Source organism: Mustela erminea, chromosome 8, assembly GCF_009829155.1.
Source record: "Mustela erminea isolate mMusErm1 chromosome 8, mMusErm1.Pri, whole genome shotgun sequence".
NCBI lineage: Eukaryota > Metazoa > Chordata > Mammalia > Carnivora > Mustelidae > Mustela > Mustela erminea.
In genome coordinates, this window is record NC_045621.1 from 77430930 (window position 1) to 77458780 (window position 27851).

Below are 27851 nucleotides of genomic sequence, written 5' to 3' on the forward strand. Positions count from 1 at the left end.
AGAAAAAGAAAGAAAGAAAAGAAAAATGCTGCACATAATTACAAGTAGGCCACCAGAAGAAACAGATTTAAAACATTTTTTTTGCCCTGCAGAATTAGAACTTTTGAGTTTTGTTTCTTAAGGTTAAGAATGGAAAACTATCTGCTTTGAAGTATTTTGATATCTTTTTCCTCTGATTTTACTCATTAAAATAAAATGGCTCTAATTATTTATCTCTCATCACCAACGGTTTCACCTAACACTTGAGAGAACTGTGTAGGAAAAAGACACCTCACAGATAATAGTAATCATGGTGCTGCTGACAACAATCAAACCCTTCCCATCCAAATTAGCTCAATCTAGAGAAGAAAATAGAAAACAGATCCCCTCTGGTCTGCCCCTTCCACTCTAATGAGCGGTCCCTCCTCTTTCCTCTCCCCCTTCTCCCTTCTCCGGGGGTATTGTAAATGGAATGACCTACAGGGGCCCTGCACCCTGCCCTTTCACCCAGCAAAAGGATTGCAGAATGTCAGAAAACACAGCCTTCATTGAGAAGAGAAGGAAACAAACCCTAAAACAAAACAGGAAGTCACCTTTGCTCTGCATCATTGAAATATTTTGCTGCTTTCATCCAGCCATTTCTCACAGTCAATCAGAAGCAGAAAAGATGCCTCCACTTCAGAGCACACGGGGAGATGCTGGTTTCCACTCCCCAGCACTGACCTGACATCACTTACAAAACAGCAGTGCTCACTTGGGTTTATGGAATTTTATCTCTGAAATGACCAGAAACAGCACAGTTTATGACTAAAGTAAATTTTTGCAGAAGAAAGTTTGTTCCACTTAGGAGCGGTGGGGAGGGGGGGACCCCAACTGATGGGACCACAACTGATGATAGATAGGGAATCATTTAGTTTATTATTTAATGCCATGCTTACATGGCATTTTTTTAAATTTATTTATTATTTTATTTATTTATTTTTTGTTGTTCTCTTAAGAACAAAGCCAAAAATACAGAAATGACTTAGATGAAAAATAATATAACAAGTACATTTTGGGGGAACAAAATAGAAAACAGTCAATATTAGAGCATTTGCGGGCTAATCTGCATCTAAAAATGTAGCTGGGGTTTTCAGTAAATAAGAAGGAAGAAGTGAAGAGTAGACATAATAGATTGTTTGCTATATATGTTCTGCTGTTTAGTCTAAGTCTTACAATAGAAGAAACAAACTAATTGTTTTTATGGTTCCACAACTATCAGAAATAAAAGCTGCTTTCCTTCCCCTTCACAGATGTTAATTACCACTTTGTCTAACATGTCCCCTCACAAGGTTTCTCTAATCCGAACGTGTCTTTACCGAAACCCAAAATAAATTTCACTGCTTCCTAGACGTCTTTTTGAGTATACTGCCTGGTTCTGTTCATTTTTCTAGTTAGTTCCTCTTGAACTTTGTTCATGTTTGTGAATTATTCTTTTAACACCTGTCAATTTACTGCTTTAAAATTTTTCCTTTTATTATTTCATCTGGGTGTGCTCTGCCTTCCTAAACGACATGTATTTTTTTTTTAAGAAAAGCAGTCATCTTTTGATGAATCTTTTTCTTTTGAAATGGGCATTTGAGAAATTGTGAGCAGATATAATTTAGCCTGCAATATTTTAAATATTAAAATATAAATGTCTAAAAAGTAAAAAAATAATAAACATCTTAAAAAGAAATAACATACAATTTGAACAAATAGTGATGGCCAAGTTTGAAAAATAGGCTATATAATCATGTAGGAAACACTAATTAGATAAGACAGTGTCCATTAGTGGGTGAGCCACATTCGTAAGAATGAGTGCCTTCCAACAGCGCCACATTCAGAGAAAATGAAGGGAAGGTTGAAATCTGGTTCCTCAGAGGATATGGGTCATAGGTAGTTTGTTTCTCTGTTGTTATATTGCACGGTTTTACTTAACCAGTGTTGAACTGACAGAATCCTTCTGTAACAGCACATCTAGGCTGCATAAAGTCAGCTGACTACTTCAGACATCTCCCCGGATCTGCTGAAGATATGTAAAGACTTTGCAGGCAACACATAAGTGGCTGGAGAACTGAAGCTTTTACATGATGTTTTGATTGGCACAGCAATACGGATTCTTTAAAACTCACTTTTTAGAACTAAGGGTGAAAATCAAAGATTTTTGCAGTAGATTTTGTATTGGAGAAAGTTGTCAAGATGACAAATGCAAATTTACTAATGTACTAAGACCCTACTGAAAAACATTAATGAAGATCAGATTCCAAGACCCTAAAAGGCTCCCTAAAAAGCTCCCCAAAACACATCCAGTGCCCTTCATGGGTGCCAGCACTGGGAGTAACCACGTGGCCCTGGACTCTCTGAGAACTGCAGCATAGCACCCGCCCCCTAGCACCTACTGGGGGCTGTGAGTCAGTTCTGGGCTCTCAGCTGCTTAGGAAGTGCCTCCAGACCTATACATGGCCAATCAGTCTTCTCAGAATCATAGCACCAGGGTCATGGGCATTTCATCTAATTTCCTGACAAGTGATTTCAAGAAAAGATCTTCTATAAAGAATTGTTGGATCACTCCATCGTACCCTCGAACCGGATATAATATTGTCTGTTAACTACACTGCAATTAAAATAAAAATAATTAAATAAAATACTGGGGGGATCTGGGTGGCTCAATTGCTTAAGCATTGGCCTTGGCTCAGGTCATGATCCCATGGTCCTGGGATTGAGCCCTACATGGGACTCCCTACTCCGTGGGGTGCCTGATTCTCCCTCTCTTCCCCATTCATGCTCTCTCTTGCTGTCTGTCTCTTGTCTCTCTCTCTTCCTCAATAAATAATCTTTAAAATAAAATAAAATGAAATTAAAAATACCAAACAGAAAAAAAAAAAAGAAAAGAAAAGATCTTCCTAGAGGTTTTCACTGTGGAACAGTCATCTTTCCAAAATTCAAATTTGACCAATTAAAAAAAAAGAATTTAATTCTTACAGATTTGTAATTTGTAATTCTTGTCAATAATTTAAGTGTCAGCATTTCTCTTTCATCTGTCTAAATACACTTTAAACTTACCCCAGTGTTGCATTTGTAAGAGGATCCACATCTGTCCCTTAAGAAAGTGTGCTTACGTTCTTACAAGCAGGACTGGTATGTGAACTAATTAACTAGTACAGCATGGTCATTGATCAGTCTGAACGAGTCTAGTCCCATTCTGTACCGACTGGGGATCAGCCCTATGTAGCCAGGGAGCAAAGGAACTAGTGTTTATTGAGTACCTACTATCTGTGAGCCACATAAGCCATTCCATGCTTTGCAGGAGGTATTAGTTCCAAAGACAAAGACACTGAGTCTCAAAGGAATGGAGGAATTTCCCCAAGTTCTCACAACTAGAATAGAACCCTTCAGAGGTGGGACTTGAATCCATGCTCCTTTCCCAACTCCAACAATCACATTTCTTTTTTTCTTTTTTTAAATTTTTTTATTTGAGAAATAGATTGAGAGAGAAAGAGAGCATGAGAAGGGGGAGGGTTAGAGGGAGAAGCAGAATCTCTGCTGAGCAGGGAGCCTGATGTGAAACTCAATCCTGGGATTCCAGGATCATGACATGAGCCGAAGGCAGTCGCTTAACCCAGAGCCACCGAGGCGCCCATCTCTCCCTAGGCAGAGAGGATCTGGGACCGTGGCTCGCTGTGGACCTAGATTTCAGCCTGAACCCTGTCCTCACTGTCAGACATTGGCTTTGCCTTCCCAGGAACAGAATATGAAGCCTTGCTCTTCAAATGCAGAGACCTTGTTTCGTGGCCTCATTCAAACTGTTCTGTGGACCTTGTAATTCCTCAAGTTCCACTTTAGACTAAATTACCTTTCTGGTCTCCAAACAATCCAGTAAAAGCTTCCTGCCGGTGAGCTACATCAGCATCAGGGCAGGGATTGTGCAGCAAAATCGCCTGCAGGACTTGGGAAAACTCGGATTGCTGGGCCCCACCAGTTTCTGGTACAGTAGATCTGGGGTAGGGCCTGAGAATCTGCATTTCTCATACGTTCCCAGGTGATATGGTATTGCCGTCCAGGGACAACACTTTGAGAATCACCCTTTTGAATGAGATATGGAGTATTGATTCGCCCTTAGTAAATTTTGCATACTATAAAGCTTTCATTATTTTATCTCCTGGTGATCTTTCTTAGGAGGAATTTAGAAACAAAATTTCAGTAAAGCAGTCTGACAGCTAAATGACACTCTGAAGGGGGACTGGGGAGGAAAAGAGGACTGGATTTCCCTACTAGTTACTCAAAGGGCAACCCCAGAGCCTCAGCGAGACTTGACAATAAAATCAGTGGGCTCTCTCACCCTCCTGTACTTTCCTAAAGGAAAATAGCACCATTCCACCCCCACTGCAACAAAAGAACAATAGATGGAGCTTCAAAGAAGTTCCAGGAGTCACCATAGTATCTTAGTAATGGAATGAACCTCAGCGATCTAGCCCACCCACCTGCTCCTCCCCATCTAACCGCCCGGCCTTTCCTGCCTTATTTTGGAAAAAACTCTGAGATAAAAATCGCTTATGCAAAATCATGGAGTCAGTTCATGGCAGTTAATGGTGCTCAGTTCAATGATCTTTCTATTTATACCACCCTTCTTGATCGGCAACACCAATGCCTATACCAAATATGTATGTGTTCAGATTTCACAATCTCTTAAAATCATCCAAACCTTCCAAACAGCCCAAATGGATTTGGGGGTTGAGAAGGAGAGGTATGGGACACATCTGAGTGGACCCCAGACTGTACTGCTCCCTCTGTCTAACATCAGTTGAAACTCAAATGATCCTGAATTTCTTTCCAATCTCCCTTTGACGATATTTAATTACAGATGATGTCTAGAATACTCTTTTGCCATCTTACTCTAGAACAGACCTGTGTGTTTGAAAACATCTTACATCATATATCTTTAAAAGTCTTTAATTTTCGGGGCACCAGGGTGGCTCAGTGGGTTAAAGCCTCTGCATTCAGCTCAGGTCATGATCCCAGGGTCCTGGGATCGAGTCCCACATCGGGCTCTCTGCTCAGCGGGAGCCTGCTTCCTCCTCTCTCTTTCTCTGCCTGCCTCTCTGCCTACTTGTGATCTCTGTCAAATAAATAAATAAAATATTTTTTAAAAAAAAGTCTTTAATTTTCTCCCTAGCTCCCCTCTGATGGTGAAGGGAAATCAAGTGGCACACAGGTTGTTCCAACATGGGCTTTAGGCTTATGGCTGAACAAGTGACCAACTGACTGTGACCATCAAGGCCAAGTCAGAAAAGCCTTAAAATAATTCTCACTATATTGGAAATCCTGCAAAACGATCAATAAGAAGCAATAACCCAGCTAGCCCTCAGTCATTTGTGAATTGTTAAATGTGAGGCATATAACTCATGTTAAACCTGGAAGATGAATTGTTCTCTTTCATGGATACGTAAATAATGAGAACATCAGTCTGCCAACTTGGCAAAGATATCAGTTACTAAAGCCAATGAATTTTTTTTTTTTTTAAGTCTAAAACTGTTTCCTCAGTCTTGAAGAGTAAATGTTCATCAGAATATCAGAAATGGCTACTGACAAATTTCTAGGGTTGAAATGAAGTATTTCAAAATAAGTTAGCCAATGTTAAGCCCTAAATCTTAACATGGATCCTTCTAGCGTTAACAGTACCTTTCCTGGGACTAGGTTTATTACCCTTATATCACTAATCAACTAATTTACCCCATGTGGGAATCCTGGCCTGCTAACCTTCTTGCTTCCCCAAGAATATTAATCATCCTATTCAATTTTTCCCTCTGATCCTTTCTAATTGATGTCCTTGACCCTCAAGGTGGCCCTCAGTTACTTTAGTCTTCCTGTCACTAGCTAATAATCCTACCTTTGGCTGATACTCTTTCAATCATTCCCTCCATTTTTCCGTCATAAGGAATTGGATCATGAGGAGGCAAATGCAGATGTTATTTTATTCTTCCCCTCTCCCTTGTTTTGTTATCTGTTCGAAATTTGTCCCGGGAAATCTGCTTTCCTTACTCAAAGTTGGGCTCCTTTTTAAAATATATTTATTCCCTAAGTTAGAAACAGGAAGAGCTGGAATTCACTCAGCACCAGAGGATCAAGTCTTGCATTTTGTAGACTCTATCATAATAACAAATACTTACACAGCACTGACTGATTTACTATGTGCCCGGCACTATTAAAGCATCTAACTCATTTAAGCATCACAACAACTTTATACCATAGTATCATGATTATTCCCATTTTATGAACGAGGAGGCTGTGCCACAGAATAAATTGTTTTCCCAAAATCCCATGACTTAATAAGAGGTCATATCAGGATTCTGATTCAGACAGTCCTCTGCATGAGAAGTTACTCCTCCCCTAGGGCACAATGTCCACAGGGAGAGGTTTGGGATTGTATAATATAACATAAGCACTCTACATACTAAATTGCATACCATTCCTCAGATATCTTTTTTTAATAACAGTTGTATTGAGATATAATTTGCATAAAATTTATAAAATTCATTCTTTTAAAGCATACAGTCCAGTGGTTCTTAGCTTATTCACAGTTACATAACAATCATCATTATCAAATTTAGACCATTTTTGTCACCCCAAGAAAGAAACCCAGACTCATTAGAGTCACTTCCCATCTCCCCCTTAATCCTTTCAGGCCAGATGACAACTAATCCATATCCTGTCTCTATACATTCGCCTATTTGAAACATATATATGCATTTTCATATAAATGGAATCATACAATATGGGTTCTTTGTGACTGGCTTCTTTCACCTCCTAAAATGTTTTTAGGTTCACCTATGTTGTAGACAAAAAGTGGGAAAAACTGAATACCTGTCAGCCAATGGGCACCTGTTTTTTTGTTTTTTTTTTTTCCCACTTGGGGCTATAATGAATAGCACTGCTATACCATTTGTGCACACATTTTTTGTGTCTGGACATAGGTTTTTGTTTCTATTGGGTAGAACTCAGGAGTGAACTTGCTGAATCACGTAGTAACTTCATGGTTAACCTTTGGAGGGATGCCAAACTCTTTTCCAAGTAACTATACCATTTTGCATTCCTACCAGCTATGCATAAGAGTTCCCATTTCTCCACATCCTCGTAAACACTTACTGTAAGTGTCTGTCTTTTTGTTATAGCCATCCTAATGAGTGTGAAATGACATCTCATTGTGGTTTGATGTGTATTTTCTTAACGGCTAGTTATATTGAGAATCTTTTCAAGTGCCTATTTGCTACTTCTATATCATCTTCAGGAGAATCTCAATTCAGACCCTTTGCATTTTTTTAATTAGATTGTTTATCATTGATGATTTGTTCTTGTTTTATTTTGTTTTGAGTTGTAGGCATTCTTCATACTCTAGAGACAAGTCCCTTATCAGATATATCATTTATAAATATCTTTTCTCAGTCTGTGGTTTGTCTTTTCATTTGCTTAATAGTGTTCTTTGAAGAAAAAAGTTTTTAGTATTGATGAAGTTTTATTTATTTCTTTCGTCTCTTGTGAATTTTAGTGTTGTATTTAAGAAGGCTTTCAGTAACCCAGATCACAAAGATTTATTCTTTTGCTTTCTTCTAAAAATGTTATCATTTCAGCTCTTGATTTTGGGCTATGATCCATTTTTAGCTAGTTTTGGTGCATTGTGTGAGGAAGGGGTCTAACTCCATTCTTTTGCATGTGCCTATCAAGTTGTCGCAGAACTGTTTGTTGAAAAGACTATTCCTTCCCCATTTCATTGTTTTGACATCTCCATCAAAAATCAATGAACAGGGGTGCCTGGGTGGCTCAGTGGGTTAATGTCCCTGCCTTCGGCTCAGGTCATGATCCCAGGGTCCTGGGATGGAGCCCCGCATCAGACTCTCTGCTCAGCAGGAAGCCTGCTTCCTCCTCTCTCTCTGCCTGCCTCTTTGCCTACTTGTGAACTCTGTCAAATAAATTTAAAAAAATCTTAAAAAAAAAAAATCAATTAACATAAACGTAAAGGGTGTTTCTGGATTCTCAGTTCTATACTACTCATGTCCTGATATCCTGATTCATTCTAATGCTAAGTAGCAAAGACCTTAACACCAACATTGGTTTTGTCTTGGAAAATTTGTCCTATAAAGCCTATCTTCTTTGAGCAATCTCTCAGAAATAATAAGGCAAGACAAGAAGATTATAACTTTCAAATATTACCCTGAATGTATGACTGATAAGTTATTAATACAATATTATTAACTGAACACAGTAGCAAATAATTTTTTGAACCCAAAGGAAAAGCATCTGGTTAAAGCCATTACTTATAACATTATGATACATGACAGTCTCCAGGAAAATTCTAGGGGAGAATTGTACTTCCTATCTCTTTCATCTAGATAAAAATTTGTTTTACTTATATTCTTTATAAGAAATAGACTCTAAACCTATCTAGAATATATTTAATAGTTACAATTCATTATAAGTAATACTTCTTTTGATACTCAATATTGGCTGTCAGTCTGATTGTGTACATTACTAAAGGAAGAGAGAAGTAAGAGTCTCTCCAATTCCTTGCTTGACCTGATGAGGTTTAAGATTTGATAGGAGTTGGGGCACCTGGGTGTCTCAGTGGGTTAAGCCTCTGACTTCAGCTCAGGTCATAATTTCAGAGTCCTGGGATTGAGCCCCGCATGGGGATCTCTGCTCAGCGGAAAGCCTGCTTCCCTTTCTCTCTCTGCCTGCCTCTCTGGTGATCTTTCTCTCTCTCTCTCTGTGTCAAATAAATAAATAAAATCTTAAAAAAAAAAAAAAGATTTGATAGGACTTTGCACACAGGTCTTCTGAGAAACCATCCTTTTCCCCTAGTTACATGTCATCCGAAAGGCAGCTTGGTACATGGAAAATTTTCCCAGTGAGAATTTGAGAAAGATGTAATGTGGAGTTAACATCACTCACTTACTCAATCTGAGGTGAAAAGGGAAATGTGGACAAAAAAAAAAAAAAATCAGCCATCCTTTCTCTTGGCCTGCCAAAAATAAAAACCTGGCAAAATTATGAAAACAACAACACATGCGAAGACCAGTTAAGGCCATCCAGATACTTTCTTAGCACAGAATTTTTATAAATCCACCTCCTATCTTGATGGAAGTTCAGATTTTGAGTTTTCACTAGTAACTGCCAAATGAAAACATTTTAAATTCTTTAAATATTTTGCAAGAGTAAAAAATAGTACGTCTTAGATTTTCTTTCTCACCAATTTTGAAACTAAGGAGATTTTAATTTGAGAGCATAATATAATCTATTTTAAGTGAAAACAGTTTACTTGCCTTCAAGAGGACCTTGAAGGGGAATGTCCATTGACATCTACTTACACTGTTTTATAAACAATATAAATGTTTTCATATTTTTTATTACGATGATGAAGATGGTGATTAACACAATGACAATATAGCTATTAAGGTCTAGAAATCTGTGTCCAATAGCATCAAACGGGAAAAGATACAGAAGAAACATGAAGCATCTTCTTTGGGGGGCAAGGATGGAATATAATCTCTGGAAAAAGTTTAAAAGAATATTGTTGTTCTGCAAATAATCCAATCAAGAAATGGGCAGAGGACATGAACAGACATTTCTGCAAAGAAGACATCCAGATGGCCAACAGACACATGAAAAAGTGCTCCATGTCACTCGGCATCAGGGAAATACAAATCAAAACCACAATGAGATATCACCTCACACCAGTCAGAATGGCTAAAATTAACAGGAATTGTCAGGAAATGACAAATGCTGGCGAGGATGCGGAGAAAGGGGAACCCTCCTACACTGTTGGTGGGAATGCAAGCTGGTGCAACCACTCTGGAAAACAGCATGGAGGTTCCTCAAAATGTTGAAAATAGAACTGCCCTATGACCCAGCAATTGCACTACTGGGTATTTACCCTAAAGATACAAACGTAGTGATCCAAAGGGGCACGTGCACCCGCATGTTTATAGCAGCAATGTCCACAATAGCCAAACTATGGAAAGAACCTAGATGTCCATCAACAGATGAATGGATAAAGAAGATGTGGTATATGTACACAATGGAATACTATGCAGCCATCAAAAGAAATGAAATCTTGCCATTTGGGACAACGTGGATGGAACTAGAGCGTATCATGCTTAGCGAAATAAGTCAAGCGGAGAAAGACAACTATCCTATGATCTCCCTGATATGAGGAAGTGGTGATGCAACATGGGGGCTTAAGTGGGTAGGAGAAGAATCAATGAAACAAGATGGGATTGGGAGGGAGACAAACCATAAGTGACTCTTAATCTCACAAAACAAACTGAGGGTTGCTGGGGGGAGGGGGTGGGAGAAAGGGGGGTGGGATTATGGACATTGGGGAGGGTATGTACTTTGGTGAGTGCTGTGAAGTGTGTAAACCTGGCGATTCACAGACCTGTACCCCTGGGGATAAAAATCATTATATGTTTATAAAAAATAATTTTAAAAAATAGAATATTGTTGTTCTGAAGAAGAAAATTCATCGATTCATTTCCTAAACACTTGTTGCTGGCTTTTTAAGTTCCAGATAGTTTTAGGTGGAATAAATAGCACAATTAACAAAGCAAAGTCAGGGCCATCATAAAATTTTCACTCTAATAAAATTTTTCTCTACAAAATAGAAAGAACCGTAAATGATCAGCCCTATATCTTGACCAAGGAAAGACTAAGTTACAACATTATGTTATGGCAAGAAAGAGTTATAATAGATTTAAAGAATGTTCCAGGTAGAGGTTGGTAAAGTCCTGAAATGGTTCCCTTAAAAATTAAGTTACTATTGAGAGACTATCTTTCTCTTCCAAGAGTGTGGATGACTCTACTTGCAAATCAAGCCACAAATTTTCCTCTTATCTTCAGACAGGACCCCTGCTTAATGTGGAAGACAGAGGGCATGGGAGGTGAGGTTTAGAAAGAACTAGCAGGTAGAAAATGATTAAGTAGGCATTTTTGGTATTTCATATAAACAGCTTTTATAAAACAGCTTACATTTCACTGACATACTGTCATGTCGGTGTTTATATTTATTTAGTCACCTTGCATGTAATAATACCCTACCAGAGTACACTTGAAAGAATTATTTGTCCTACAGGTGACATTTAGTGTTTCATTTCACCAGATTATAGGTCCATATATTATTTTTATTTTTGTTTCTTTTCCCACATTATCCATGGACATGTTTGGGGTGTTTTTCCTGCCTCAGGAAATTGCATTTTCTCATCTAGATAGAAAAAATGTTCACAGAAGTATCTGTAAGACCCTAATTGCCAGGCCTGTGCAAGCCACAAGGAACTCTCTGTGACCCAGAACCGCATCTCTGAGTCAGTGTGTGATGCTGGTGTTACAAATATCATTTATAGTGAAAGATTAGGTGGGGAAATTTGCAGTGCTTTACACCTGCAATGCATTTTGTTTTAGAACTTGTTTTTCTGTGAGGAATGTGGCCCACAACAGGCTAAGATTTTCCATAAAAAATTTAAGAAGAACCAAACAGAAAACTATGAAAACTGTAGCACTTAATTCCTGGTAAGATTACAACAAAGCAACCAAAGGCCATCAACAAACTACTTTACATAAAACAGAATTCAATCACATTTAGAAAAGAAAAAATTACCCCAATAGATAGCCAATCAATGACTTCTATCTAGCTCTTGTTACCTCTAGGGAGACAAATGTTTAGGTTCTGTATATAAATCAACTTATTCTATAGTTTTAACAAATGTAATGTTCCTTAAACATTCACACATTCCATGTTTTCAACCAAAGGTATTTTTTCTTTCCTGAATATAGATAATTAAGATTTGTGTCATTTCATACAGAGATCTCAAAATATATAAAATGCATGTTCCCATGTTTGCATCTTAAATGGGTATCACTAATGTTAATATTATATCTCTAATCTACAGCACATGATTAAAATAAGAAAATGCAGAAGAAAAATGTCCGATGGCCGCCCATGATCAATACAGCAGGCACCTACCTGTCTTACTGCAGGCAGGTAAATGAGAACAAAGGAAAGCCCAGGAGAACAAGATGGGCGGATGCCAGGGATGAACTTAACACTAGCAGAGAAACAAGAAGAGAGTTCGACAGAGAGGAGGCGTTGTCCACTTTTTTCCCCAGGACGGAAAATCATGGGAGGAAGCTGGGCAAGGAGCAGTTTTTCTGACCTGTGGATTTGAACAAAGGATGCTTCGGACTGCCCCCCTCTCCTTGGGGGCTCTTCCACCCTGTCTGGCCCCTTATGTGGTCACTGCTGGGGTGGTTCAGCCACTGCAGGGGGGCTTCGCCTTGGGTGGTCTGGCATTTCTGTGACTGGGTACTTAATTCTTACTAAGCCAGATATTAGCAAGCCCTATTAGCCAGATACCTAAATCCACATTCCATAATCAACTTTGTTAGTAATAACATCCATTAGTTCAGAACCAAGTGGTTCTGAAATTGAATTGGTAAGAGAGGGGTTTGTTTATCAGACTCCTTCAAGAGGTACCAGAAGTCTAATTTCACCCCATCGACCTCAGGGACAACTACATGCCGGAATCCAGTTCTGCCATGATATGGATGGTAATGGGACCTCTGTGTGGTGCCTTAGTAATACACCACCAAAGAGGATATGATTCCAAAGAGATGTTTTGATGCCAAAGTACTACTCTTATTAATATTATTGTTTGATTTTATAAATAGGATTATAAAGAATAAATAAGTCACAGTTGATAAATACACTGTTTACCAATCCTTCAACTCTCACCATTTTAATTTTTCTCATGTTTGGCATGACCCTACCACCAACTTTTCTCTCATGTTGCCTGTTCTTTGCCTGTTATAAACAGAAATGCCCTGGAGATGAAGTATTACATAAATATAAAATGGAACAGATGGTGCACTCCATAACCCTTCCCTCCTCCCCAGAAATCCCAGGACCGAAGGGGCTTTCAGCATATTGTATGTTTCTGTAAGGCCAGAATTATGTTGTACCTTTTTATAATATGAGTACTGTTCAGGAATCTGATCTGTCCTGTAGCTAAAGCCATAAAATAGTAGAAGTTTCTGAGGCAAAATCCATGAAAACCACTGAGCTGCTGTGTAATCTGTTTGTAATTTATCATGTATTCTACCAACTTTATCAAGGGCTGTCACCAAGATTCTCCTGCTGATTTTATTTGTAACTCTTCATTGATAGAAATAATGAATGAGTATGTTCACCAAGACTAGAGTCAGGACATAAATATGTTCTGCCATGATGTGGAATAGTTAAGAAACTATGGATGCTTAGGGATAAAAAATTCTGTATATTTCCATTATTAATTATTTTATAAATTATCTATTAAAAATTTACATCTGTTGAACCCCTAACTGATCTGTCCCAATTTTCTCTTTCTCTCTCTCTTTCTTTCTTTCTTTTTTTTCAATGTCCACACATGGGTACCTATTTACTGGGTAACAAGAGCGTGTAATTCCAAAAGGTGTGATGATTAGTGCTAAAGCACTTTAAAATCCTTTATTGTTTGGAAGGATTATTTGATTGTCTAACTATTAACACTAGATTGTATTAGGTTAAATTTGTCCTTCAGAGTGTCTAAGGTAACCACTGCAAATGTAACTTTCAAACTAATAAAAGGGAGTACACAGGAGGGCAGACAAGAAAAATGAAATTTAAAACGTCAACCTTTGGACACCTGGATGGCTCTGTCAGTTAAGCATCTGCCTTTGACTCAGATCATGCTATCAGGGTCCTGTGATCGAGCCCTACATCAGGCTCCCTGCTCAGGAGGGAGTCTATTTCTCTCTCTATCTCTACCTGCCACTCCCCCTGCTTGTGCTCCCTCTCTCTGTCTTTCTCTCTCAAATAAACAAATAAAATCTTTATTTAAAAAACAATTTTAAGGGTGCCTGGGTGGCTCAGTGGGTTAAGCCGCTGCCTTCGGCTCAGGTCATGATCTCAGGGTCCTGGGATCGAGTCCCGCATCGGGCTCTCTGCTCAGCAGGGAACCTGCTCCCCACCGCCACCTGTCTGCCTCTCTGCCTACTTGTGATCTCTCTCTGTCAAATAAATAAATAAAATCTTTAAAAAAAAAAAAAACAACTTTAAAACGTATCTCTGTACTTAATAGCAGACATGGCCTAGAAATTATTTGCATTTGCAAATATTCTATAGAATGCATAACTTCTTCACCTTGGGAACCCCATTCCCTCACCAAACCAATGGTTCAGTCTTTCTCTTTCTCTCCCTCTCTCCCCCCTTCTCCCCCGTCTCCTTCTCTCCCTTCTTTTCTCTTCCACTCCCTTCCTCTTTTTCTTTCTCTCATTATACATACAATATATACCTACATCTATATACTTGATTCTATTTTCAGATAGCTACATTTGAAGCACTTAGAAAATAGAAACATGGTGAGTGCTGTGAAATGTGTAAACCTGGCGATTCACAGACCCGTACCCCTGGGAATAATAATACATTATATGTTAATTAAAAATTAAAAATTAAAAAATAGAAACAATTTACCCATCACTATGGTTGAATCTATATATTAACAAACAAATTTGACTAATTAAGAAGAAAAAGTCAAATTGAATATCATTGAAATTTGAATTATCTAGCTGTTTGTGGTATTGGGGCTTTTTAATCCTATTTTCAATGATAAGAAAATTCAATCAAATTTATGTAACTTAAATCACTCTATCAGGTCAGAAGTCTATACTAATTACTTTATTGATAATGATAATTTAGGGAAGAAAAAGGAAGGAGGAAAAAAACCCAGATCATTGTGATATGCAGAGAAAACCTCCAGGGTTCAGAACCAGTTTGCAGGAGGAGGGAGAGAAGAGCCTTCGGAGTCAATTTCATCCAAGATTTATCAGCACCACTCTTTCCTCCTTCCGGCTCTGACTTAGGTGGCCTTGATTTGACAGATAAAGTACTACGAGGTTAGAATTAGATACCATGTCTCATTATTAGGGCCTCTAGGAAAGACAAGACAGTGTACACTTGTGAGAATGCCATCAACTATAACCAAGATCTGCCCATAGCCATTATCTGTGCTGCACAGCTTGATAAGAAGACAGAAGGCTTTGAAATTGGATTAAACATGAGCAAAATCCAACTCCTTGGAAAGGCATTCCCTTCTATTCTAAAGAATAAGATTCTCGATATTTAATTTATAGAACTCTTCCAACTTATGAATATCCATCAAATTTTAAATCCATTGGTTTAGAGCAAACTGGGAAAAACTTCAGAGTTAGGCCTCCCATTACAGTTTAATTAAATTGTCCATCTAAAATAGAAAACTCTACAATAACTTACATTAAATATTTCCCAGAAACCCATAAAATGTTACATTGACTTGAAAATCCTCCTAGGTCGCCATTTTGTTCGAAGATGACATACTGAACTACAAATTTGACCTATTGTGTGTGTACTGTATGCTCTTTGGCAGCCACATACTAGGCAATTTTTTTCAGACAAACAGAAAATATCAAATGGTTAAACTTAAACAAAACTTCACTGCTACCAATTAAAGGTTCCTTAGTGTAATGTTTCGGAAATGTTCCAAAATTCTCAGTTTCTTTAAAAAAAAAAAAAAAGTTTCTGCCAAAGTCATTGTTGCCGCATTTACCTAGTCCCAAATGGTAAATATGGCCCTAACTGTTAAGAAAGAAAAAAAAAATTTTTTAGATTAACTATACTAAAGTGCTAGTGTTCCTTTTTTTCCCTTTTTACTTTCTTCTGCAGCAATGTACATAAAATGGACATTGAAATTTATGAAAACAGCCACAGTGTTTATCTTTTTTTTTTTAATATATTTATTTGACAGAGAGAGATCACAAGCAGGCAGGCACAGAGAGACAGAGAGGAGGAAGCAGGCTCCCCGCTGAGCAGGGAGCCCGATGCGGAACTCGATCCCAGGACCCTGAGATCATGACCTGAGCGGAGGGAAGAGGCTTTAACCCACTGAGCCACCCAGACGACCCTATCTTTTTTTATTACAGTGATTAAGGCACTTAAAATACATTCTGAGGTTCAATATGGTCCTTCCAAAAGAGAGCTTTCAGAGAAAATTTGATGTTTTAATAGGAAATAAAAATCCTTTGACTAGAAAAGTCTTGAAACCACCTATCCCACTAAGTGACTTATGCCTCTTTCCTGCTTAGTGAAAACCATCACTTGTTAGTGGAATAAAATTATAAAACTCAATTACTTTAGCCCTAGGTTTTTCTGTAGGCTCTTCACCTTCAAGGTGAGCACGTGATGACTGCAACTAAAAGATCAGTTTGGCTTTATTTAACAAAATGCTTGGTCATTACTTTCTCCTTTGAGGCACACAGGTGCAAAATTAAACTGAACCCACTATTTCAGGTTATAAAGAGTGGATGTGATAGGGCACATACTTCAATGATTTTTTTTTCTGCCAGAAAGTATTCCAACTGTAACATAATATGATGTAAGCCCAAGTCAGAACCTCCACAGAAGGCAGAAATTAGGCTCCATCCATTTTATGTCCTCAGTATGATGTCTTATATATTTCTTATATATTTCTTCAATAAATACAGAATGTGAGAGCAGGAAGTGAATGAAAAAAATAAAAGAATATGTGTCATTTGTGTCTAGCAACTTTCTGTTCTTTAAGAAGGGTTTTGTGTAAAAAAAAATCATGTTTTTAAAATTTTCATAACATGTTTTCCTAGCGAAATTAAACCTAACACTAGTGGGGGTGAAGGGAAGAAATAAAGAAATCCTTGGAAGTCACTCGTGTGCCCTTCATGTCTTGAGATTTAGGAAGGACCCAGAAGGTCAGTGAGAGGGCTCAGCCTCCATCTCCAATATGAGAAGGTGCCCAGAGTCTCGATGTCCAGGCTTCCTCAAATCCATGTCTCTTCAAAGCAGTGTAAGTGGCTAGGGCTGAGACTCACCCTTTGAAATTTTAATCAAAACCCTTTAGAGACTTGTGCCAGGATGGCCAGACCTCTGACAATCTCCCAGTGCTTAGGCCATGCTCCCCTTCCAAACCAGCACCACCCCAAGGCTTCTTTGGTCCTGGTCTCTTCATGTCCCTTATTTAGATCTTACCTATTCCTCTCTCCATGTCAACACAGAGCTGCCTTTCAATACATATGCTCTGCTCCAGGAAGGCTGTTGTATAAGCAAGAATTTCATGAACTCTTCCCCAGCCCTGGCTGCATGATGTGACTCATTCACGACCATATCACTTAATCAGATTACCCCTTGTTTTAGAGGCATGAAACAATTTGTGATGCCACAAATTGGCATCTGTATTGTAACTCTTTTGTATGTCTCGCCATACTTCCCAGTGTGCTGTTCCCATAGTACATGGTTAGTATTTATAACCTAAATGAGAACAGATTCTTTTTTTTTTCCTCTAGAATTATTTTATGTAGCTTCTTTAATCTAGGCATGTTAATCCAGAGCAATGCCCTTTCTGAGCCAATATTCCATAGTAGTAGAATAAGAGGTACCCCTTATATGAAAGTTGGCTAAGGAATTTCTACACTCAGCAATTTCTCCACTATCATAGATACGCGAAGAGTACACTCTTGCTGCTCAAAGCACTATTATGGCAGATCCATGCACCTAACCAACATCATATAACAGCTATGTGGTCATGGAAGTAATAATAATGTTGATGTGGGGCGCCTGGGTGGCTCAGTGGGTTAAAGCCTCTGCCTTCGGCTCAGGTCATGATCTCAGGGTCCTGGGATCGAGCCCCGCATCGGGCTCTGTGCTCAGCAGGGAGCCTGCTTCCTCCTCTCTCTCTGCCTGCTTCTCTGCCTGCTTCTCTGCACTCTGCCTACTTGTGATCTCTGTCTGTCAAATAAATAAATAAAATCTTAAAATAATAATAATAATAATGGTGATGGTGGTCATGGTGGTGGTGGTGGTGGCACACTATATGTATATGTAGGAGAGTTCCGGTATGTTCTCTACCTAAAAGATGATCCTGGAAATCCTCATCTCCCTCATTTCTTAATGTTGGAGAGCCTCAGAGCTCAGTCTTTGACTCTATTCTTTACCCTGTATTCACTTTTTTTGCTGATCTCATCCAATCTCACAGCTTTTTACGTTCTGTCTAGAAACTGATGACTACCAGGTTTATGTCTCTTAGCCCAAGTTTGGCCCTGGACTCTGCTCAACTTCCTACTTAACATTGCCACTTGGATATCTAATACACATCCCAAATTTAGCATGTCCCAACCCATGTTCCTGATCTTCACCACCTGATCTTTCACCCCAGCAACCTCCACAAAAAATAAAATAATAAAAAGTTTTAAAGTTGACCCACTCACAATCTTTCCAATCTCAGTTAATGGCAGCTCCATCCTTCTGGTCAATTCAGACCAAAATCCTTGGGGCCATTGTCTCTTTTGGTCCTACCTTCAAAATACATAAGGAATCTGACCACCTCTCATCACTTCAACTGTGAGCACAGTGAGACAAATCTAGATTAATCATAGAGCCTCGCAACTTATCTCCCTGCTTCCACTGTCAGCTCCTTTTTGTCTAATCCTGACACCACAGTCAAAATAATACTCTAAAAATAGAAGTCAGATCCTGTTATTTTTCCAATGGCCTTCACTTTCACTTAAAGCAGACATCAAAGTCTTTACAGTGGCCAAACAGACTTCATAGGACCTACCTTTCCCTTTCCTTTCTGGCTTAATCTCCTACTACTCTCAGCCACATTCACTCATTCTGCCACATGTATTTCTTTGCTGTTTCTTGAACATGCTAGGAATGGAAATGCTCCTGATTGGTGGACTTCTCTGTCCGAAGTTCTCTAAGTTCAAATGTTAACTTCTTAAGACTTCTCTGACAACCCTATTTAAAAAGGTAAAGGTTCAACCCCATGGCCCTCTTTATCCCTCTTGCACTGCTTTATTTTTTTCCATAACTATTAACACCTTGTAATAAATAATAGTCTATATGTGTGTATTTTATTGTCTAGAATGTAAGCTCAAGGATAGTAATTTGACCATTTTGTTCTAGTGCCTACAATAGAACCAGACATCTAGTAGAAACTCAAAACATATTGGTTGCATGAATTAATGAATGAGTGTGAAAAAGAATCTTTGCTGATTGTTCTAGAAAAGAACAGCAACATTGAATATAAATATATTTTATATTATATATAAATATAAATATAGATATATAAATTACATTCAGCAACACTGAATATAAAGTCTAGCAAGACATATTTACCTTTAGTCTTGGTTCTATCTCATACTAATATCTTGTTTTTGTATAAGTCATTGAACTTCTCTGACCCTCAGTGTCCTCACCTGTAAAATGAGCTTAATAGTACCTTCTCATTCTGTATCAAAAAGCAATTTTGAGGGTGAAACAAGATAATGTATATAAAAACAGCATAAATTTGTAAGTTGTAGTTTTGACAATGTTAAACAAATCATCTTAACAGTGAAATTTCAAAGATAATTTCCTTATTAAACTTACTGCTATTTGACTTATTTAGCATTTCATCACATTCAGTTCTATGAATTGTCATTTATATTTATTCATTTCAACTTTTCATTGTTGAAATGAAACACAGGAATATCATAGTAAGCAGGCAACATCAGGAAAGGCAGAACAGAGGTCAAATCCTCTGTTGTTGAAAATTGTTTTTTGAGTTCTAAGATTTATATAAACATTCTCTTTCAGATAAAACATCCTAAACCTGATCATGCCCAAGGCTAGTAGAATACCTACAAGATTATTTAAAAGGCCAAATGCATCCAAAGCTGTCAAGAAAGGCTCAGCTAGACACAAGGATGAAAAGCACACCACCCCCCACCCCATCCCCTCCACACACATCCGGCCCCTTGCTGCTGTGCTGTGCACACCCCATACAGATACACACACATTCACACAAGCAGACTTGTGCACACACGCACGCACACACACTGGCGAACCTTCCAGACCACCTGCTCCCACAGCAGGTGTCTTCAGCACTTAGATTGCTGGGAGCCAAGCTGCGAGCTGCGGTGAAACGTTCCCAGAACACCCCTCTGCCTGCGGGCTCAGCTGGGGCAGACAGGTGGCCTCTCCATGTAACCATTATCACCCTTCCACCCCTCTGTGACGGGGCAAATGAATTAAACCTTTCCATGCTACCTTAGAAAGACTGCTGACTCTTTTTTCAAAAATGTGTTTCTTCCTTGGAACTAAATATACTCAGTATTGTTCAGTCTCTTCATTTAATCACCTATTTTTTTTTTCAAACAAAAGTTCTCACATATTTATTACTGAAACAATTTGTGCAGAAGTAAAGAAAAAATTATTTTCCCAATATAATATGCCCAACTGTTCTGATAGTGGCAGTTTTTCAGCTTGATAGGGTAAAATTCTAGTGACCTCAAAGCAGCATCAGTGTGAGCCATCCGATGTGTGATTCCTTACAGACACAGCTTGGTTATTTTCCAATGTCTCCTCTTAGAGTTGTACCTGACTTATGAGCAATGTCTCCTCTTAGAGCTGTACCTGACTTATGAGTTTTCAAGTGAATTCACTGGAGAATGAAAATGACTCTGCTTTTGTTTCTTGGCCAGAAATCACTTGATCATGAAAGTCTTACAGGAAACAGGACAAGAAAAGGTGTCAACCCCACACACCACAATGGTGGAGAAAGGGAGAAAAGCAATACATTGTTACTTATGACATCCGTCTGCACGCAAGTCTCTGTCTTTAACCAAAATGAATCGGACACAACCATGCCATCAAGGAGTACATGCTCATGTAACAAAGACAAGAAACACACTCTTTGATCAATAAGTTACCTGGGTAGTTAGTAGGTTAGATTGCTTAGGACAGGAGGATGGATGTGAGCTGAATCTGTGATATGCGTGGAATTTGCCTTCTTCAATAAATTTATTTTATAAGCTTGAAATACGTAAGGAGTAGGGCAAAGAAACAAAAACAAAACACACGCACACGCACACACACACACACACACACACACATACACACACATACACAAAACCATGTTATCGTAACAGCTGGCAGCAGAATTCTTCTTAGAAAAGGAACGGTCTCTGTTTGGGAAATGCTTTCATAAATACCTTGGATGAATGCCGGTGCTAAAGGTCAGCAGCTGCCAAGACAACAAACAGGAATGTGGTTGGCAGAAGAAAGAGACAGGACACAGAGGACAACCAGGTCACATGGTGGCAGGCCAGATACCGGTAATAGAGTAAAAGCAGCTAACCACTTCATACCAGGCATTGTTCCAAGTGGTTTTTTATGGTTTATCTCATTTAACCTCACAACAACCCTGCGGATTAGGTATTATTATTCACCACGATTTTATCGAAAGCTCACTTTTCAGAAATGCCAAGGCATTTTCAAAATCAGAAATATCCAACATTTAATTTGTAAGCTACTGTGTCTGTGATATAAATCCCTCTTCCTGAACAGTCAACTTTTCTACACAGGCATAAATATCCATGGTGAGTAATTTTTTGAGTGTATATGTAAATGAAAGAAAATCACTGGGTGACATATCAGGGCCAAAGTGGCACAGAACATGGAGAGGTTCATGGGAAACTGAGGCAATCTCTTAATGAGTAATTTGGCAGAAGCAGGAGACTGGACCCATAGGTGACCATGACAGTATGCTTCTTGGGAATTCACAGACATAGACGGGAAAGCATTGGACTTTCTGCAGTGAGTGGGAATGTGTTTGACTCTATGTCAAACCAGTAATACTAGTAACACTGTGTGGAGTCAGCATAATTAACAGAGTTCCAAACAATTTTCTACTTGACCTCCTGCGTACTAAGCTAAAAAAGTTTTTTCTGTATGCTAAGCTCTGTGCTAAGTGCTCAATATATGTTACTTTATTTATTTATTTATTTAAGATTTTGGTTTATTTATTTGACAAACGGAGATCACAAATAGGCAGAGAGGCAGGCAGAGAGAGAGGAGGAAGGGGGCTCCCCACTGAGCAGAGAGCCCGATGCGGATCCCAGGAGTCTGGGATCATGACCTGAGCTGAAGGCAGAGGCTTTAACCCACTGAGCCACCCAGGCGCCCCTATGTTACTTTGTTTAAACCTCACTGAAACACTCTAAGTTCTAGGTCAACCCAATAGCAAGGAGCTGGCAAGTAATAGAGATAGATTTGAAACCAGGGCTTTCAGACTCCTGACACAATCCATTTAAAATCACCAACTCTGAAGGCAGTACTCTCTTTTACCACCTACAGCTAAAGGATGTCATTGCAGGCTAAAGGTATGAAGGTTCCCTTCCTTTATATGTTTATCTGCTTTGTATTAGAGAAATACATAGCAGTGTTCCATTGGAGATAAAGTGAGTCCGTATAAGGAATTACACGTAGAAGCAGATTCTCTTCTTCTCCTCCGTTGAAGAAGGTTACGGAAACCTCCACAAACTAAAATTATGGCAGAGAGAAGAAAAAAGATCAAGAAAGACTGGGACACCTGGGTGGCTCAGTTGGTTGGACGACTGCTTTCGGCTCAGGTCATGATCCCGGAGTCTCGGGATCAAGTCCCGCATTGGGCTCTCAGCTCCACGGGGAATCTGCTTCTCCCTCTGACCTTCTCCTCACTCATGCTCTCTCTCATTGTCTCTCTCTCAAATAAATAAATAAATAATCTTTAAAAAAAAAAAAAAAAGAAAGAAAGATTGAAATACATAGAAAGGGGGAAATAAAAGAAAAAAAAAGCATTTGTTGACGGAGGGAGGAATGGTCTCGGCAGAGGTATGAGTCTAGTCTACAAATCTCCTGTCCCTGAGTGGTACCTGTCATTTCGTGTATGGCAGATTAATTTTGTTGTCTTTCACACCGACCTCTATTTGCTTTTATTTATTTATAAAGGATGGGAACCTTCATACCATGTTTATTCTTACGGGCCTCTTTAAAATCTCTTTTATCCTGGTAATGGGAAGCCACCCCACACTAAACTCCTATAGATTAGAATTTGAAACCCTACACTGAAGAAATTTCTGAATATTATAAAATGAACCATGCCACTCTTCACCAAAATAACAGTTCTTTGAATATATAGTTAAACAAAATGTTTGCAATAGAGCTAAAAGTAAGAACTGTAAGTGGGCCATCAGCTGACTAGGATCTACTCTTAGTTTCCTACCTCAACCTTATAGTGAATGCTCTTTGCTAAACCAGCATAACAACCCCTTTCACTCCATTGCCTGATATAGAAGACATTGGTAAGTGGATGTCTGTGTGGCACTCTGAGCTCTTCTGTTAAAGAGCAGCCCATAAAAGTTTAGAGCGACATTTGGTAATGAGACAGGGGAACAGACCCTTCCCAACCCTGCTGGTAAAAGTAGAAATAGGAACATACCATCTAGAAGACAATGTCATTGAATAGCGGAAGCTTTGCAATATTGACTCATAACTCCACAGCTGTGAATTGATCCTAAAAAAACAGAATTGTCAAATGTATGCTCTATAGATTACTATGCATTACGCCATTAAAAATGACTTTGTAGACTATAATAGTAAAAGAAATTGCCATGGAAAACTGTTCATGATATGCTAAGTCTTTAAAAACTTATCACATAGTAGATCTTGCATGATCTTGTATGAGAGCCTCTAAATATAGATCGTGAGATAAACTGAAGATAGATCAGTATATAAGGGTAGATATAGATACCTTCGTAAATATAAATATTCCTACAGAAATACATATAATTCTATGAAGTATGTATGTATATCTAGATATCTATCCAGATATCTCTTTATATCTAGATTAAATGTTAATAAAAATAGGATTTGAGGTGATTTAACATTTGCGTTTATTGCTGTCGGTATTTGTCCAAAATATATGTGGATTTTCTGCAATAAATATGTAAGTTTCCATTATTAAATATGTATTACTTTGTAAAACAGAAAAATATTTGAGTGGATGGCCCAAGGAAAAAACAGCTATCTAGATAAAAGCAAAATACGATTATGCATATCTTTGTGGACAAGCCCCAATTCTACCAATGCTGTCTCGTGCCCTTTGGGCTTTGTCACAGGCAGAGACGTACCTTCTATGCCATGTGGCCAGGCTATGTTGGAATGGAGTCACAGCCACCATCCCGGTCCCCAAGCCAGGGACAACTGCAGTGGTGGCTTTTGATTTCCTAGGATCTCTGAAGGGATATGTGACCTTTCACACAAATTTTAGGACAGTGAGCCACCTATCATCTGAAACATGATTAAACAATTGCTTTAAGGTATTCTAAATTCATCTGGGAAACATCTTCAGATTTTTTAAGTGAAGACGAACCTAATTCCACACTGTACCTTTATTTATATGGCTAACAAAATGGGAGCCAATCCCTCAACCCAGTTACCAGTGGCTGGGTAGTAGAGGGAATAGGAAAATTTGTTTTGGCATCCAATTCCTTCTTGTTTTATCCATCTAGGACTGCCTCCCCAGTTTAATAACGAAGAAGGAAATGTGGTCACCTCCACTAGGGAGTATCGCCTTAGAGTCAATATTTCTGGTATAATATCTCCTGCAGAATGCTGGCTCTTTAGAAGAATGCTTTAAGAAATAAATATAGAGATGTTCTTTCTCAACTATGGAAGATTAGGATTCAACTTGATACATGACTGAAGGCCTAGATGTTGTGCATGAAAAATATAGGAAGGGAAAATTACTGAATCCATTCTTGCATTATGATTTAAGTTACAGTATCCCTAGTGATCAGCACATAGAATAGAAATGTATATATGCTGGGGTGCCTGGGTGGCTCAATGGGTTAAAGCCTCTGCCTTCAGCTCAGGCCATGATCCCAGGGTCCTTGGATTGAGCCCCATATTGGGCTCCCTGCTGAGCCTGCTTCCTCCTCTCTCTGCCTGCTTCTCTGCCTACTTGTGATCTCTGTCTGCCAAATAAATAAATAAAATCTTAAAAAAAACAAAAGAAATGTATATATACTAAAATGTCCAGTGCAATGGTCTCACAGCAGAAGATTCTTTTTTACTCTTTAATTTTCTTGAATTTGTTTCATGGATTTTTCCCCCTCCTTTATGAGACCCTCCCTAATTTATACAGAATGCATGTAGCCACAAGGTAGCATTTCTTTCAGCATTCAAGAGTCTCACTCAAGGCTGAATCCTCTAGCTAATATTCTGGCAGTTCCTGGTAGTTGCAGTCTATCTTCTGGTTCACAAAATGCCTTCTATGATTGTAGCCACAATCCCAACATTCAGAGCAAGGACCATGAACCAAAACAGACGCAGAGAGTTGATTCTGAGTTTCTTCTGCATTCCCTTCACTTCAACCCCTTTTCAGATGAATGGGTTTGATGATGAATTAGTCTTCCATTTTTATGAAAAAAATGTTTCTTTTCCTTCTAGAGACAGTCTGGGTTACAGTGTGATTGGTGGTCACTACTATCATAGGTCAAAACCTTACACTGGAGATACAGGGTGCACAAATCTCTCCAGACTTTACAGACATGAAGCTGCAATCAAAATAAGAGACACGCCTTATTAGTCTCATCTTGATTACATCTACACTTGAACAGGTGATAGGCTGGAGTTGCAAAGTCAGACATGGGAGATGTGCTATAGGTATCAAGAACCACCACCAGATTTGGATCTGAGGTGGGTAGACTGACTTGAGCAAAGAGTTTGGTTCAAATGCACAAAATATAGTGCCCCCCCCCCAGTACAGGCTTTGCAAATAAATTGGATTTTGAAAACTAAGACCGTATCTTGTTTTCTTTCTTTTTTAAAAGTTAGCTTTTTGGTAACAGTAATCAAAGAATAACTACTCTGAATTTCTCTTAAAATGGCAGAACACTCCTAAATTAAAGACTCTTTGAAAACAATATTGGCCCAATAAACCATATTCTTGAAATATCTCCTAGTTTTTAAGTCACCTAACTTTTTTCTACTTAAATTAATAAGATACAATATATCATTGCTGGTCTAATTTGCTTGTGGGAAATCTCATTACACATAAGTTTTCACAAACTCAGTGTCAAGTGCCTCTTTTCTCTTCATTTCAACATCACAGTTGATTATGTGCTAGGACAGACACGGGCTGCAATTACAAAGAGGTGGCAGATATACAAAACAGGTTATTATGCAGCAGAGACTACTTAGTAATACATAACTTACAATGTAATTTACTTGTTTCCCCTACAAAGTTACATGACTTGCAAACACAGTAAAATACTTCACTTCCAGTCATAAAGGGGGGATTTATTGTATATTTCCTGTTTCAGCGGCAATCTTGTTATAGCTCCCACGGGTAAACAAAACACAAGAGAATTTTAGCTTCCTTTATTAATTGCTCAAACTGGAACAGAGCTAATATTGAAGGAAATAGGAACAGGCTGTAAGAGTATTGTACCTGCTGGGTGTTTGGGAATCTCTTTTGTATTTCTAAGTCGTTACTCAATCGTTGTGTCTTTTAGAAAACTTTTTAATTGTGAGGTTTCTCTTCCTAAGAAGTCAGCTAACTTGTTAAATTTTACATAATAGGTTAGACTGTAATATCAAAGCTAGATTTCCTAAGCCACATTTTAGATCCTTTCCTTAGCAGTGTACACTTGCTTCTTACAAAATAATAAATAATAATAAAAATCATTTTCCCAAGCACCTTAGTCCAAAGTTACAGCTGTATTTGGTTACTCTTTGGATGGGAAATAGGTCGGTTGCTTTTCTTCTCGGCCTGCAAGCCTTGCTCCTGAAACCTTTCCACACACACTCCTCGTATTTCAAAGAGAGCCCCCACTGGGAGGCTGGAAGACCTGACCGTGAGAGAAGGAAGTTATGCTAATTTCCCACCCCAAAGACACCAGTGAGCATTTCAAAGACTTGCAGCTTAGGAGGGAAACAAGGCTTCATTCTGGATCAATTCAAAGTTGATTTCACTCGCAGGTTTTCGGCTCTGCCATCTCGACCCTCCTTTCCCTCCTGCATAGCCGAAGAAATCACTTCGCTGCTTGAGGCTGGAGGGGACAAGGTGTCCTCGCGGGAGCCCGGGCTGTGCGCTAATTGAAGACATGGATGGCTGTGTTTCTGGCCACAGAACAGCCAGGACTCTAAGTCTGGGGAACTCACGGCCCCCCCGGAAACGTTCGCACCACAACCGTCTGTGTAGCTTCTCTGACATTCAGGAGTACTTTGCCTCTCAGACTTGAAAGATTCCAGAAGAAGGAAGAGGGGAGCCCTGGAAAAGGAAACAATTTGAACACATTTTTTTACACATCTGCTGACAGTAACAGAACAGACTCTCACCTTTGTTGCTTGAGGAATTTCTAATGGAGAAACCTTTCAGGAAGAAATGATACCTATTAAAGAAATTTTTCAGGAAGCAATACAGTCCAATGCAGGGATCCATTCCACGAATATTTTATATATGTACAGTGACATAATTCTTAACATTTCCCCCATCCTCTTTGAAAATCTGATGAACAGTATGAACTATGGCCCCAGGAGAAAGAATATACATATATAAATACAAAGCCTAGGTCACAAGCCTCCTGCAGTAGAGCTCAGAGGCCTCCCCAACTCCAGTTAAGAGCCCAGGTTTCCAGGTTTCAGTGGGGGAAGGGGAGAGGGTGCTTTGGGCATCTATAGCCTTTCACAGTGGCAAAGGAGCCCCCAGAAAGTCTCGCCGTCCCTGCAGTCCCTGTAGGTGAAATTGTCAATCATCTTCATGAGGAAACGTCTTGCGCACCCTCTTGTGCTGACCTGGGAAAGTCGGAGAATAAAGGTTTTTTTGGAAGAAGAAGGCTGGGACTCAGGAGTTCTGACATGTTTTTAAAGTTGCTGCTCCTACTTGTGTGATGTCTCTAGAGCTCAGATCTTCTGGTGT

The 27851-nt window shown here is 38.9% G+C and overlaps 1 pseudogene; it reads right to left on the reverse strand.

Moving 5' to 3' along the window:
• Positions 1–25033: 25033 nt before the first annotated feature.
• On the reverse strand, positions 25034–25659 carry LOC116597082 (annotated as a pseudogene).
• Between the last annotated feature and the right edge of the window lie 2192 nt (positions 25660–27851).